The sequence below is a fragment of the Thermobia domestica genome, chromosome 3 (assembly GCF_964235325.1).
Source record: "Thermobia domestica chromosome 3, izTheDome1.hap1.1, whole genome shotgun sequence".
NCBI lineage: Eukaryota > Metazoa > Arthropoda > Insecta > Zygentoma > Lepismatidae > Thermobia > Thermobia domestica.
In genome coordinates this window covers 291,757,867-291,772,637 of record NC_137456.1, presented here as the reverse complement: position 1 = coordinate 291,772,637, position 14,771 = coordinate 291,757,867, and positions in this window count along the sequence as shown.

The following is a 14,771-nucleotide window of genomic DNA, read 5'->3' as shown; positions in this document are numbered from 1 at the left end:
TTAAATACTAAGTGACGCTCAGTATTTGAAGAAATACTATTCACCTGACATCCAGCGAAGTGCAAACGAACTTTATTATGTTGATTAATGTGATCAACTTTCTGCGTTTGACTGTAGCACGTTCGATGAAATAGGCAATATAGGTTTTGGAAAACTATTCATTTTAAGTTCGAGGAGATTATCGACTTCTTATTGACACTATTGTGACTGCTCGTACTTCACACGTGGCAGGAGTATTATTCATCTACTGTAACACTGTGCAACCATGATTTTTTTTGGCAGAAATAGAAATGTTCATCCTTTATTGATTGTTGTGCGTTGAACTGACAATAAAAATGTACTTCTGGCTGGGGTTTACTTGTAATTACACAATTTTCATAACGCTCTAATAATGAAACTTAAAGGTAAAGGTAACGGAACATAGAAATGATTACGGAAATAAAAATAGCTATTTTTATAATGTCTTGGACACAGGACAATACAATGACAATGATAATATTCACCTAGCGCAGATTTAGTGACAATTGCATAATTTTATGAAGGTATTTGTGAAAGCCATGAGCAGGAATGAACATGGATTGGCATACTTGTGCCAAAAGTTCTTTCCGCGTTTAAGTACAGTAAAGATTAAGCAGAAAATTTCTATTAGTTCAAAAATACGCAAGCTATTGCAAGACGAGGTTGTTGAATCTATTCTCAGTGTAGATGAACTTCATGCGCGGCATCGTTTCCGCACTGTTTGTACCAGATTCTTGAGTAACTACCAACCCGAAAAATACAACGAATTAGTAGAAGAATTGCTATCTGCCTACGAGGAACTTATGTGCAATATGTCACTCAAAATGCACTTCCTCCATTCCCACCTTTATGATTTTCCAGTCAATTTTGGATCTTTCAGTGACAAGCAAGGAGAAGGATTTCACCAAGACACATCTGCGATGAACTAACATTACAAAGGAAAGTGTTCAGTTTCGATATTAGCTGATTTCTGGTGGATGATTACAAGACATGGTCCAGAGGTTCCTCACAAGAACAAGCAAAGAGGCGACGTGTTTGAAACAGGTACTATAGGTAACTTTTAGCAATACAGTTCCTGTCCTGTAGTATTATGTGCAAAATGTTAAGAGTGCTAATATACATATATTATGCCAGGAGGAATTTTTAAAAAAATGATATTCATATTCGGTGCATAAACTTTTAAAACCTATTCTTATTTAGATAATTATGTTAGTGTTTGTTAATTTTACGTTTACAGTTTCATTATTATAGAGTTGTAAGCAAAATTTAAATTGTGTAATTAGTATTAAATTCTGAACACGTATTTATTGTGTTTTTGTGTTCAGCGCCCAATAAATTATAGTGGCCGGATATTTATATTTACGTAATCATTTCGAAGTTTGGTGACTTGTACCTTTTCAGTTTCATTATAATAGCTTTACATGCAAGAGGTAAATTATTCAATTACAAACAAATCTCCGCGTAGCATATTACCATTGTCATTTTATTTTCCAGTGTCCAAGGTATTATAATGTAGCTATTTTTATTTTCGAAATAATTTCTTTCTTTTGTGAATCTGATCTTTATTATTTGATTATTAGAGCGTTATATGTAACACGATAATTATGTAATTACAAGTAAACCCTAACCAAGAGTATATTTTTATTGTTAGTTCAGCTCTCGACAATCAGCAAAGGATGAATATTTATATTTGTTTAAAAAAATCAGTGTTCTACAGTTTTACAATAGAAAAATAATTCTCCCGCCTCGCGAAAAGTATTAGCAGTGACAATACTGTACAATAAAGACTGGAAAATCTGAGCGAACATAAAATGAAATAGTTTTCGAAAAACAATATTACACTATTTTATACAACGTGTCGCAGTAAAACGCAGAATATTGATCACATTAATCAACATAATAAAGTTCGTTTGCACTTCGCTGGATGTCAGGTGAATAGTATTTCTTCAAATACTGAGCGTCACTAAGTATTTAACACGGCCAGCAACAGAACGCAACCCATAATAATTTACATTGTGCAAATAGGTGGTAACAAGCTAGACTCGGGCTCCGGAGTTTCGGAATAAACATACAACCCGAGTCTGATTCATGCTTAGGATGGAATGTATTAAATTTCATGGAGTAGTGAAGCACAGAAAAGAGAAACACCTATGTGAAGCGAATTAATCAACATTTTATCCTGAATATATATTAATTATCCAAAGAATGTCACGGCTCTATTTTTCCAAAGAGAAGGCAGCTAATATGAGATATCGTATGATAGATTTTGTGTAGGTATATAGGATTACAGATGCGCTCATCTACTTGTTTTTTACTTTCTGTCCTAGAAAAGAGGTTTAGTTTGAGCACAAAGGAGCAACTCTTCTTTCTCTTTTAGCAATGTAGGACTTATTAAAATAAAATAATATATCAAGGAAGAAGAAGGAAAAAGTAAAAGGTATTTTAAAGAACTTTAATATATATGTAACAGCAGTCGCTAAAATAATACATTAGAGGGCATTGTAAAATTACATTATCTTTTCTTAAAGTTTTTATTATAAATTAAAGTTTGACAATTAATAAACGAAATTTACATTAGTCTTTATATTAAAGTTATTTTAGTAGAATTTGAAAGACAGTGAATTGTTATTGAAAGTTATTCATTAAAACTTTGCCATATTGAATTTGCTTCAAGTCGGCGTGCCAACAGATGAAGCTCACTTAAATCGGAAATATATTAACTTGAGAAACTGCTGTAAGGCTTGTTGAATGTTCCAACAATTTCCATGTACACTTCATTCTCAATCGGAGTGGAGTCTCTAAACATTTGAAAGATTCGGTCATTTTATCATTCCTGACCCTTTCATTGCTGAGGAATGTTGTAGAATGATATTCTGGTTTTCTTAGAATTAAGGATGCGTGTCATCTTCACTTGTGAATGTGAAGAAGGAAGAAGATAATACAAGAGTGGTGTGCAAATTGTTTAGCCAATTTTCATAGCTATTTATTTCAACAATCAAATGAAGTAGTTATCTGAAGAGTAAGAAGGTGAATGTGGAGCTTCTGAACATGTTATCTCTCTTCGTCGGAAGTACCAAATTACTCATAGCTGAATATTTCCGATATCCTCAGACTGAAATTTTATCAGTTGTTCTATCATTATTTTCATATCGGTTAATTTTTCTGTTTGTTTCAAAGAACGTTATGTTCGCACTGCTTGAGGAGTAAAACTTGCGTTGTTTTCGTTTTCTTTTTCCCTTATATTCCTTCCGATGATTTTGTGTGAAGGAAAAAAGAAAGCATTTAGATCTGGTTTCGATGATGGTACAATGTATTGATCATCTTTGATCTGTTCTTGAATTACTCAATCCTTAATTTAAATCGGAAAATATAAAGAAAATGAAAACCAATTATTAGGATCGTAGCTCAGATAAGCAATGCGTGTGAAGATAAGAGAAATTAGACATATAATTAGATTTCAAGAAATGTGAATGAGAATTGAACATAGGACCTACTAGAATGTACTACAGTCATATAATTTTGTCTCGTAACAGTCCTTATTTTAATATGGCGTAGACAGATCCGCAACTCCCACCATATGGAATTACTATTTGATATAAGAAATAAATCTTGAATCTGATATATGGACGAAATAACAGAATAGAATGTTAGATGGGCCACGATCAGGTTTGAAAAAACAAGTATTGTTTTCCGAACTTGCACTTGTGTGGTAATCAAGTTAAATTAAATCAAATTTTGTGAAAAAAACCTTAGTTTCGCAATATACTCGTATCTTTGTACGGTGATATTATGTGTAATATCCACTACTTTTGCTATTGCTCACCCTAGAATTTGCTCACGTTTGAAAAGAACATCATAAAAGTAACAGAAAGGAATTCTACATATAACACGATTTTGCATGAAATCAATAGGTGAGAGTAATGCCAAATTTTTCTCGACTGGCTTAAGCAAATTTGTGAAATGGTTACCATTTGAGTTACAAGCAACTTGAAAGATGACTACTGCACACGACGTGTTAGAGCACGTTAGGATGAAATATATATTTCTTATTTAAAATACTCATCCAACTATCGTAATGACACACAACATGCTTGCAAACGCATCCACAAATTGATCATACATACGGCTACCATAAGTCGTATTGACGCATAAGAGAAACCTTTAACTTCACTTTCTGTACACTAATAACAAAACAGGATGGGAACGTGTCAAAACTACCACACTCAATAAATGACAAAACGACCACACAAACGGTCATATACCCACACAAATGAACAAATCTCCAAAATCCTCGAACTATAATAACTCCCACAGCCAAAACTCAGATACGCAGAAAATGTCAAAACCCCCACACAATCGGTCAAAACTCCCACACAAACGGTGAAATCTCCGAAATGCATGAATTATCAAATCACCCACAGCCAAACGCCCACATAGGTAAGCGGTCATAACTCCCACACAAATGGAGAAAACACCAACATGTCAAAATTTTGAGTGATATGCTTAGAAAATTACATTTTTTCTCAGAATATGAATGCCTTTCCGTGATTTATTTCTCCACTTCAAACCTTTTGTCTCTGAATATTCCCATTTTCCCTACTTTTTTATCTTTATCCCTTTTCTCTCTCTTAATTTTGTCCGCCACGGAGTTCTCCCGCTACATTGCCTCTCGAAAAAGGTCCATGGTTTGGCCCACCTCATCATTCACGATAAGAAAACCAACATATATCCTTGTTATGACCTCCCATTTCTTTGCTCGGAGAAAAGAAACCAGATCGAAACAAATCAGCAGAAGCAAACATGAAATTTTTAAACAAATGAGTTATTAAAATATATAATGTAACACTTGTTGTATATCACATATTATGATAGGGATATACAACTATTTTAAATAGTATATTTCAATAAATGGAGTACTTAGATGTGAAATGCCCTAGCTACAATGAAAAAAACTATATAATACACTGACACTTACATTCGTTTCTAAAGATATCTTTCTAAAAATGTAAATAGTAAACTGTAAAACTATAAACTACATAGCTCTGGTGTAAGTTGCCAACATAACAGAAATATGTGTTGTTCTTGAGATATTGAAGTTCAACTATATTCACATAAAATTTCAAATTTTAAATAAGGCCATTTGGTATCAAGGCGATGCACTTTAAAATAATTCCCTTCTCACTTTACACCAATAGTATGGCTATTTTAGGAGCCCATGTATGTTACATTCTCTCAAATGGAAGCTAAATGATTAATTATTCTACGACGACTACATATATGCATTCTCTGAAGGCTAAATATGGAATTCACCTTTTAGCTTTTACTTATACGCATTTAGTATATAACTTAACAAATATATGTAACTTTCCATTAATATGAATTTATATAAGTTTAATTACCTATTAACTTCACAACGATTTCTCGGTGTTACCACGGAAGTTTCTTTACTGACTAGACACTGAGTCAGTGAATTGCCAAAGAAGAAAAGTTTAATATTTTCTTTCTTTTGTCTTGCGAAATCCAACTGTTCCTTCGGAAACATTATTTAATGTGTTTACCAATCTGGTGGCAATTTCCTTTATAACTTTCAATGGAAAATACAAATATAATAGTATTGTGCGGGCAGCATGCTTCATATTGAATCATCTTAAATTAAGTATTCACTTCATAATTGGTTTTCAATTTTCAGAAGGGTTCGATTCCCGGCGGGAGCTCATGTGATTCGGATTCCACGTTAATCAGTAGGTCCACGTCTCATATAGCCTCGCTGCTGAACGGGACGTAAAACTCAAAATCAATCAATCAATCAAATCAATTTTCAGAAGGTTTTAAATTTACATTAAATTGCATTAAATGTTAAATTCATTTATAATACTTTTGTTTTTACGTAGCTCAATGAGGAAAAGCTATTCCATAATGATAGAACTAAGAAACTATATTTTTAAAAAAAAAATATCCATTGCAGCTTTGTAAATTTCAAGATAGCTAGTAGAATTCCAACTGACCGAAGCAGTATATATATTTTTAAAGATTATATATATTTGTGTTTCAGTTTCGGCTATGCAGCAGAGCCTTCCTCAGACACATTATGAGATAAATTTCCAATTTTGACACACTATATGCAATCTCAATGGAAGGCGCGCATAACAAGTACAAAATTACGGCACAAAACCTCGTCTTTAATCAACTAAGTAATCTTTTTAACTTATCATTTATAGATGTTCTGAAGTTCATAATGATTCTTATTAAGATTAATATTTTCAAAATATCTTACACACTGCTTTGAAACCGAAAGTGTGCGTCTTTTACATGTTTGCATCATAATTAAATAGTTGATATCAGCTTTAATTTCCAAAGAAATAAAGAATTAAACCTAGCATAAATGTGGGAGTTTCAAAGGTATAAAGCAGTTGAGACGACTGGAAACTCTTGAGGTAAAAATAGATACATTTGACCAAAGTCTAGTCGTTTTTTACGATCGTTATCATCGATATAACTTCTCTAAAATTATAACATGAGTGAAGGCCATTAAGTGAGTCATATTTGACTGACTTTAACTCGAAACAGAAAGGGTTATGTGAAAATCTCGACAAACATATACACCATAGCTGGTCAAAATTGAATGAATTTCACGATAGTTATTGTATAATATATTTTATTTTTAACCCGGGAAGAAGGATAGGAATACAGAAGAAGTTTAGCAGCTTGTTATTGATTGATTCCATAGCTACAAATTGAGAGTGATTATGCAGTCTGAATAAATACGCGCAATATTTTATGAAAATGCAATAGTTTTATATATCATGGATCATATTTATAATTAGGTGTATGATGACGAGCAGATTAGTCCGTCCCAAATTTGGAGACTAAATTAATAGCTCATTCAGGACAGATTTTTAACGTAAGCATCATGTTATTACAGAAAAGAGTTAAAAGAACTAAAATATTATACCAGATTCTTATGAGATTTGCGAAAGGTATTGTGCCAGTTATTTTGTCAATGGTCGCAGAATACGCATAATTATGATGATTATAACAGTTTTAGTGATACTCTATGAAAAGAAATGTCCATTACATTATTCTCTAAATAACTAACTAACTAACACTGTGGCCTATGGAACCCGGAGGTTCAATGCCGCGTTCACAAAAGCTCTCCTCTGACTTCCATCATTAGCCAATTGGATCCAGTTTGTATTCCTATCTCTGCGAGATACATCTTAATATTGTCCTCCCACCTACGCCTAAATCCTAATAATGGTCGTTTTCCGATTGGTCTTCCAGTCAAGACTATGAAAGCGTTTCTACTTTCTTCCATTGTAGATACATGACCTGGCCAACTAAACCTCCTAGACTTGACGACCCTAACAATATTGGGTAAACCGTATAAATTATCTAGTTCTTCGTAATGAAGTTTTCGCTATTCTCCATTCCCGTTCCTCTTTGGTCCGAATATTCGTCTTAGGATTTTTTTTTTCTGAAATACTTTTAGTCTATATTATTCCCTCAGAGTAAGCGACAATGTTTCGCAACCATACAGAACAACAGCCATAATTATCGTTTTGTATATTTTAAGCTTCATATTCCTCGACAGAATTCGCAATGACAAGACATTTTGAACCGAATAGTAACACGAATTATTTTAGTCGACATTTAATTTCTTCGAGAATATGATTTTCGTCTGGTAATATTGATCATAGATATGTGAAAGTATCCACTTTACCGAAAGTATTATTTAATATTTTAACGCATCCAAAAATTACCGTATTACGTTCCCAATACACTTCCATGTATTCAGTTTTATCTGCATTTACGTATAAACCCATGTACCTGCAAGCGTTTACTAAGATCTCTGCATTTTTTTCTATTGTTTTCTATCATCCCCTATTAAATTTACATCATCAGCATATGCCATTACCTGGTGAGTACCGTTCAACTCTAGGCCCTGGTTGCCATCTTTGATTTTCCTTATAGTGTATTCCAGAACAATGTTAAATAATAATGACGACAACACCTCCTTGTTTCAGGCCATTTTCGACGTGAAAGCTCGTGGACAAAAATTTACCTACCCGGACTTTATTTTTTGATTCATTTAATCATATCTTGATTAATCTAATTAGCTTTCTCGTTCTCTAAGAACGATGTATAATGTTTCTCTCCTTACCGAGTCGTTCGCCTTCTACAATCAATAAATAGTTGTATTGTATTCCCACGTTTTTTCGAGTATTTCGCGAATGTTAAATATTTGGTCCATAGTTCGTTGATTTCGTCTAAATCCGCACAGATAATATCCAGAAAATTCATCTGCGTAGGGGTCAATCTTGCTAATAGAATATTTGAATGGATAGGACGTAGAAGGATCTTGTAATTATGGAGCAGAACATTGGGTTGAAGGCCCCACATGGTGCTTGTGAGACGACGTAAAAGACTCAAACGAGTAGTCGAATTACTTTTTAGTTTCTGCAGATGTGATCTCCAAGTCAGTTTGGAATAAAAACAACGCTCAAGTACGTAGCACTGGCGATAGTGCGTATTTGGTATCCATCAACCTTTTTTTCCTACGAGTTTCGGGTTACGGGAGATTTTGGAATGTCTATTAGGTGGTATGCAAACCAGTGCCTGCGTTTTTTAGTTGTTAATGGTTAAATCTCATTTTTGCACCAACTGATGAAATTATCCACAGTTGCTTGTAGTATAACGCTGATTTGATGGATAGTGTTACCAAGCGGAAGAAAAGCAGTTTCGTCAGCGAATTGGAAAGTAAAGAGAATACGTGGTAGTGGTGGAATACCAGAAGCATATTGAATATAAAATAATAGACTAGGGACGACCGCTGTGGAACTCCAGTAAGCGGAAATATTCTCAAGGAGAGTGTTTTACCAACTGCGGCATATGCATTGCGGTTTGACATGAGCGAGTAAATGAGTGAGATAACATGTGGGAAGTTTGAATGATTGTACTTTTTTAATAAGACCTTATCGAAATCCTTTTTCAAATCCATAAGAATGAGGCATGAGGGAAACAGTTTGTGAAACTGATTTGTAGTAATGATGCTGAGACGGTGCAGCTGGTCACTTATGGGGTATCGAGGCCGAAAACCTGTTTGATGGAAATGCAGTAGAATAGTAGTTTCAAGACACTTATGAAGTCGACAGCCATTTTTTTCAGAATCTTGTTTAATACTGATGTGAGTTGGATTGGTCTATAAACACATAGAGAATCAGCAGGCTTATTTGGTTTAGAATAGATACAAATTTTAGAGACTTTCTTGTCAGAAGAATAGAATCCAGTTTGAAGTAGGAAACTATATATTGTTGCCAGTATCAGTAGAGATGAGTATGGCGCTTTTTTTATGTGTCTATAATGTATGTTGTCAATCCCAGATGTTGTGTTCCTTGTCCGTTTTATAGCCAAGTGTAGTTCGTTGGTAGTAATAGGTGCTATGAGTGGGTGTTCCGGGTCAATCACATGTTCTGTGGAACGTTGTAAATCAGGAATACAATCAGGAATCTTTCCGTTCAGAGCGGTACCAGGCAACTGTTTGCGTAAAAACTATCTGTATTTGTACAGCAAAGGCGTTGGCTTTTTCTTCGTCAGAATACAGAGGAATGTCATCTTCAACTAACGGGTAGGTTATCCTGGTGGTCTTGCCAGTAAGTTGATGAAATCGGTTCCAGTAGCGAGAAGCATCTGCTTCCCCGGATAAGGTGTTATAATCTTGATCCAATTACGGCGTTTATAACCGACAAGATAGTTATAGTGCAGCTCTTTGCCATTGGCGATGTTGATGAAGACATGCATCATTCCCGGTTCGATAATATTATCGAATATGCTGTCCGGCTTTCTGGATGAGCGTAAGATTGTCGGTGGAAAAAGGTGTAATGCTACAAAGCGAATGTTCCATATCTTCCCGAAAATGAGCGCAGTTCTTATATCGTACCTCGGAACCCGACAAGGTGTAAGTATAGGGTGTGGGGTATTCCTTGACTTAATGTTAATTAAACTGGATGGTGATCACTACCAATGGAATCTAAAACTGCAAACTAACAGCCATAAGCAGATTGATAAACTTGCGAACAAAATCTGATGTACTTTGGCTGATATTTCTGGTGTGTGCAGGAAGAGCATGAAGAAAAACCTGAAGATTTTTAGTTATGTACTCCTAAAAAAAGTTTTTTTCGCGATCAGTACGACTATGAATATTAATATCCGCCATGATGATATTATTTCGATAGTAGGTGGCTATGTAGCGAAAATATTCCAGTGATAGAAGTTGACATGGTCGAACGTATATCGTACTGAAATTGATTATGATCGATGGAAAGTATAAAGTGATTAACAGCTATTCCGGGAGATGCCCTAAGGCTTGCGGAATATATGTCCGAACTGGATATTTTTAAAAATAAACGGTTCCATCTTCCCTTGGGCACGAGCAGCTTGATCTTGAAAGTCACACCGTTGTAATTGATGTTTATGAATAAGAATAACTATGTTATTAGAGGAACGCACTTGTTCGGTTTCAAGACGGTTTCGTTTAGAACAAAAAGACTAATATGCTCCTCAAATAACACAGTTTCGAGTAAAAGTTTATGTTGTTTATCATCGAATATTGACAAATAGAAAACGGTTCCCCATTATGAAGTGGACTTTGTATGTGGTTTTAAACCATGGTTTCCAGCGATCTAATATGGAAATGATTATAATTATTAGAATAAGTGGCATGAAGGTTAATGTTAAAAGTAATTTGCCTGCAGAAATGATATGTTTTTAAACATGAGCTCCCTGAAACGGAATTATGTTTTGTAACCCATGAATAAACGAAAGTATCTGGCCGCTGCAATAGAATTCTGACCATATATGTTGGACCGGTATTATTGCGAATTCAAATACATTTATCCACTGAAATTCCTTCTTGTGTTAATCCCTCTTGAATTTCGATGTCAGTTAGATCGAGAAAGACACCCCTGATCAATATTGACAGAAAGGGCGGTTTTCAAGGAGGTGGATGTTGGTTCGGTCGCTTGTCCTTCAGTTTCGTGAGTTTAGCGTTCTTACCAACATTTTGATAAGAAGCTCTATTACGGATTGTGATACCTAAATTTCGATCATTAGATTCTAAGATGTAGCCTTTTTTGGTTTTAATGATTTGAACTAGTGTGTCTAGAATCCGAGGTACGCATTTAGCAATTTGCAGAAATATCATCTTAGGATTTGTGGCCTTAGTGTCATAATAAGTAAGTGTGTAATTGAAGAGAGGAGTGTCATTTGATGAAAGTGTAGAAGATACACCTGTATTGTGTCGTTGAACATCGATATCAATCGATGTTATTGATGAGCGAGACCGGATGCGTTTCGCGGATTGCGTAGATTCGCTTGAAAGGTATTTATCTCGAGATGCACTAATCGGTTGACTCCAAGAAAAATGCCGACTGCGGGTTTATGGTTGTGTTACTGAAGTGCTGGGAATTGAAGGAGATAAATATAGTAAGCCCGAATGTCTGCCAAGAGTCATCTGTCCCCTGGTACTGACTGAGTTCACCATCGTAAGTACATAGTCTAGGACCTAAGCTCAAATGATGCTAAAAGAAAGTATGTTAAGATGAGGTTCAAAAAGCAAGCTCTCCTTCGAAACTGAAATGTTTCGTCAACACCCAAAGTGAAGTACGTGAGCTTTTCTCACAAATGCGTATTGCAACACACGATCCTTGGTCGCACATTACCTCACACAAGAGATGGTAGGTTTGCAGTAATGTTTTATGTAATTTTTTTTGAGGGAGTCACGTTTGGGGAACGTCTTTATTATTTCAAAAGCAAAACATGGGAATAATCTGTCACTAGAAAGTTTCGCCCGCTTTCTTGGCAGGTGGTGTGTTCGCATCAATTGTGCCTTTATTTTACTTATAGTTGGACATTGAGCTGTAAAGCCATATATTTGTGATTAATAATTAACAAATATCAAAGAAACTAATACATTACAGCAACATATATATTGATAAGAGAAAACATAAATATAAAGAAAAATTAATAGAGGAAAGATAAATGTAACTTACTAATATATATAAAAATATATAATAAAGTCAAGATAAATATAACTAACTAATATATAATAAATATAAAATTAATAAAATGATAAAGAACAGTGAAGGTACTAAGAATGCGACGAAATGAATGTACAAATATATAAAGCAATAATGGTATTCAAATTACGTTGGACTGGAAAAACAACAGTCATGTGATAATGATGAATACAGTGCACTTGACATCGTGACACAAAACAATTAAATTTGTAAGTATGACGAATACAGGTTGGGGCGGCTGAAGACTAATGAGAAAACACTGGAAAGCCCTTGTTACTGGTGTGATAAATAAACAGTGCTATAATGAAAAAAAAAGATTAGGAATGTCATGATGAATGAGTTGTCGTTGGAAATAATCTGACATGATGGTTATCATCCAGTAGAGCATGAGCATAAATGGAAAGTAAGATGCTTTATGGCTTATAAAAGTATCTGAACTGCGATTCTTGCTCCAAATCTATAAATATGGTATCTAAATAAATATGCTTGTACTCATGAAGTCATTTAGCTATGTATTTTCTACGTAAGTGGGCAATGTGTTGCACAAGCGGCGAAAAGTTTATCTTGTCGTAGATATCTCGATTATAGTAAGGTAGTTTGATACGAAATGCTAGCCAAAAGGCATGACGCTCGAGTATAATGATTTGTGATAATAGTAGTAAGACGGGGTAATTGATCATTGAGACCGTAATATGGACGAAAGCCTGTCTGATGAGAAGGTAAAAGGTGATGATCATTGAGATATGGATGGGGACGATGCACCAGAATTCTCAAATAATTTTCCCAAAGTAGATGTCAGTTGTATGGACCGATATGAGTTCACGGAGTGAGGTGGTTTGTTTGGTTTTAAGAACATGCAATCTTTAGACACCTTCCAGTCTTGTGGATAATATCCAGTTCTTACAGTAAACGTATAAATCGTTGCCAGGAAGAGAAAAAAAAAACTGTAGTGGGCACTCCTTGATGATTCGATAAGATTTATGATCAAAACCAGGTGCTGTATTACATTTCCACTTTAAAGCATCTGTTATTTCATGTCAGGTAATTTCGTGATTTAAAGCATGTGTTGTATCCAACTCATGGGTGAATGATGGTTGGAGCAGTTTGTTGATTGCTGATTCAGATCTGCGGGGACTAAACGATGTGTAGATAGAGGCGGTGTAAAAACTATTTGTAAGTGAGATGCGAAAGAATCCGCTTCCCGCTGATCAGTGTGCAAGGCTGATTGTCCTGGACAAGAGGGTCTGAAGTACTGTTTTTCTGCTCAGTTAACAGGTGAAACTGTTTCCAGAATCGTGTGGGGTGCGATTCGGTGTTCAACATGTTGCACGTTTTAGTCCATGTAAGTGCAACTATATATATGTGAACTGTGCGTTGCCATCAACGTGCTTGGGCTAAATATTCTGGGTTTCTGAGTTTTCTTCCTGGTTGATGAACTGTGAGTATTGATATCCGCTAGTACTTGACAATACTGCGAGAATAGGTACTGGAAGAAATCGAGTAGAATATCATGCCCTTGGCAGACATAGATTGTAGCTACGGTTAGAGCCATATTTGGTAGATATATGGTTGTCATGAAATGTTCAGGCAAGGGGACAAGTGATGGAATAGAATGAGATATAAGTTAGTTTATGGTAGATTCCAATAGCAGCGCCGTCTTGTGCTCAAGCGTTAATATCTGCGTAATCATGTCTTAGTAACTGATACCTAGGAAGGCGTATAGATGTGGTGGGCTTATCGGCTGTCTCATTAACTTGTTGTTCTAAGAGTAGCTAGTCAAATAATTTTCGGTGTTGTGATAACGACCGAAAATTCATAAAAAAGAATAGTAAGAGCCATACTCAGACCGAAAGCTTTGTGTTTAAACTGCGGTTTCACGTGGCACAATATGGAAATGAACATACGGACCAGAATATGTAGCATAGAGATTAACTTGAAATATAACTGAGGCCCCCGCATTAACATGGTGAAGAATTAGCTGTAGTTTAAATGGAAAGATATTTTGCAAGGTAAGAGGAATATAGCGCAGGAAGTTCTCAGCCGTGAGAGGACAAGCAATCGGTTGGGAAAAAAGGAACAGAAGTGTCTGTTGTACGGAGCGGAACATTCATTTCCGAGTGATCTGGTTCAGCTGCTTTCTTAGATTTGCATTTATAGCTTTAAGTAGAATGTGCATTACTTGAACTCGTTGAACAATGTGGTGACTTCCCTGTATTTGAGTAATCCTTTGTTTCATGTTGTCCTGCACAGTTCTCACATTTGGGACATTTGAACACTTGCAAATAAAATGGTGGTTGTAGATTTGACATTTCTCACATCTAACTGGAAGAGGTGTGCTAGTCCCTCTTGAATTTCGACGTCAGTTAGATCAGGAGAGACACCCCTGATCACTACTGAGAGAAAGGGCGGTTTTCAAGGAGGTGGATGTTGGTTCGGTCGCTTGTCCTTCAGTTTCGTGAGTTTAGCGTTCTTACCAACATTTTAACAATAAGCTTTATTACGGATTGTGATACCTAAATTTCGATCATTAGATTCTAAGATGTAGCCTTTTTTGGTTTCAACGATTGGAACTAGTGTGTCTAGAATCCGAGGAACTTATTAAGCAATTTATAGAAATATAATTTTAGGGTTTGTGTACTGATTATGTTAGTATCATAATCAGTAAGTATGAAATTGAAG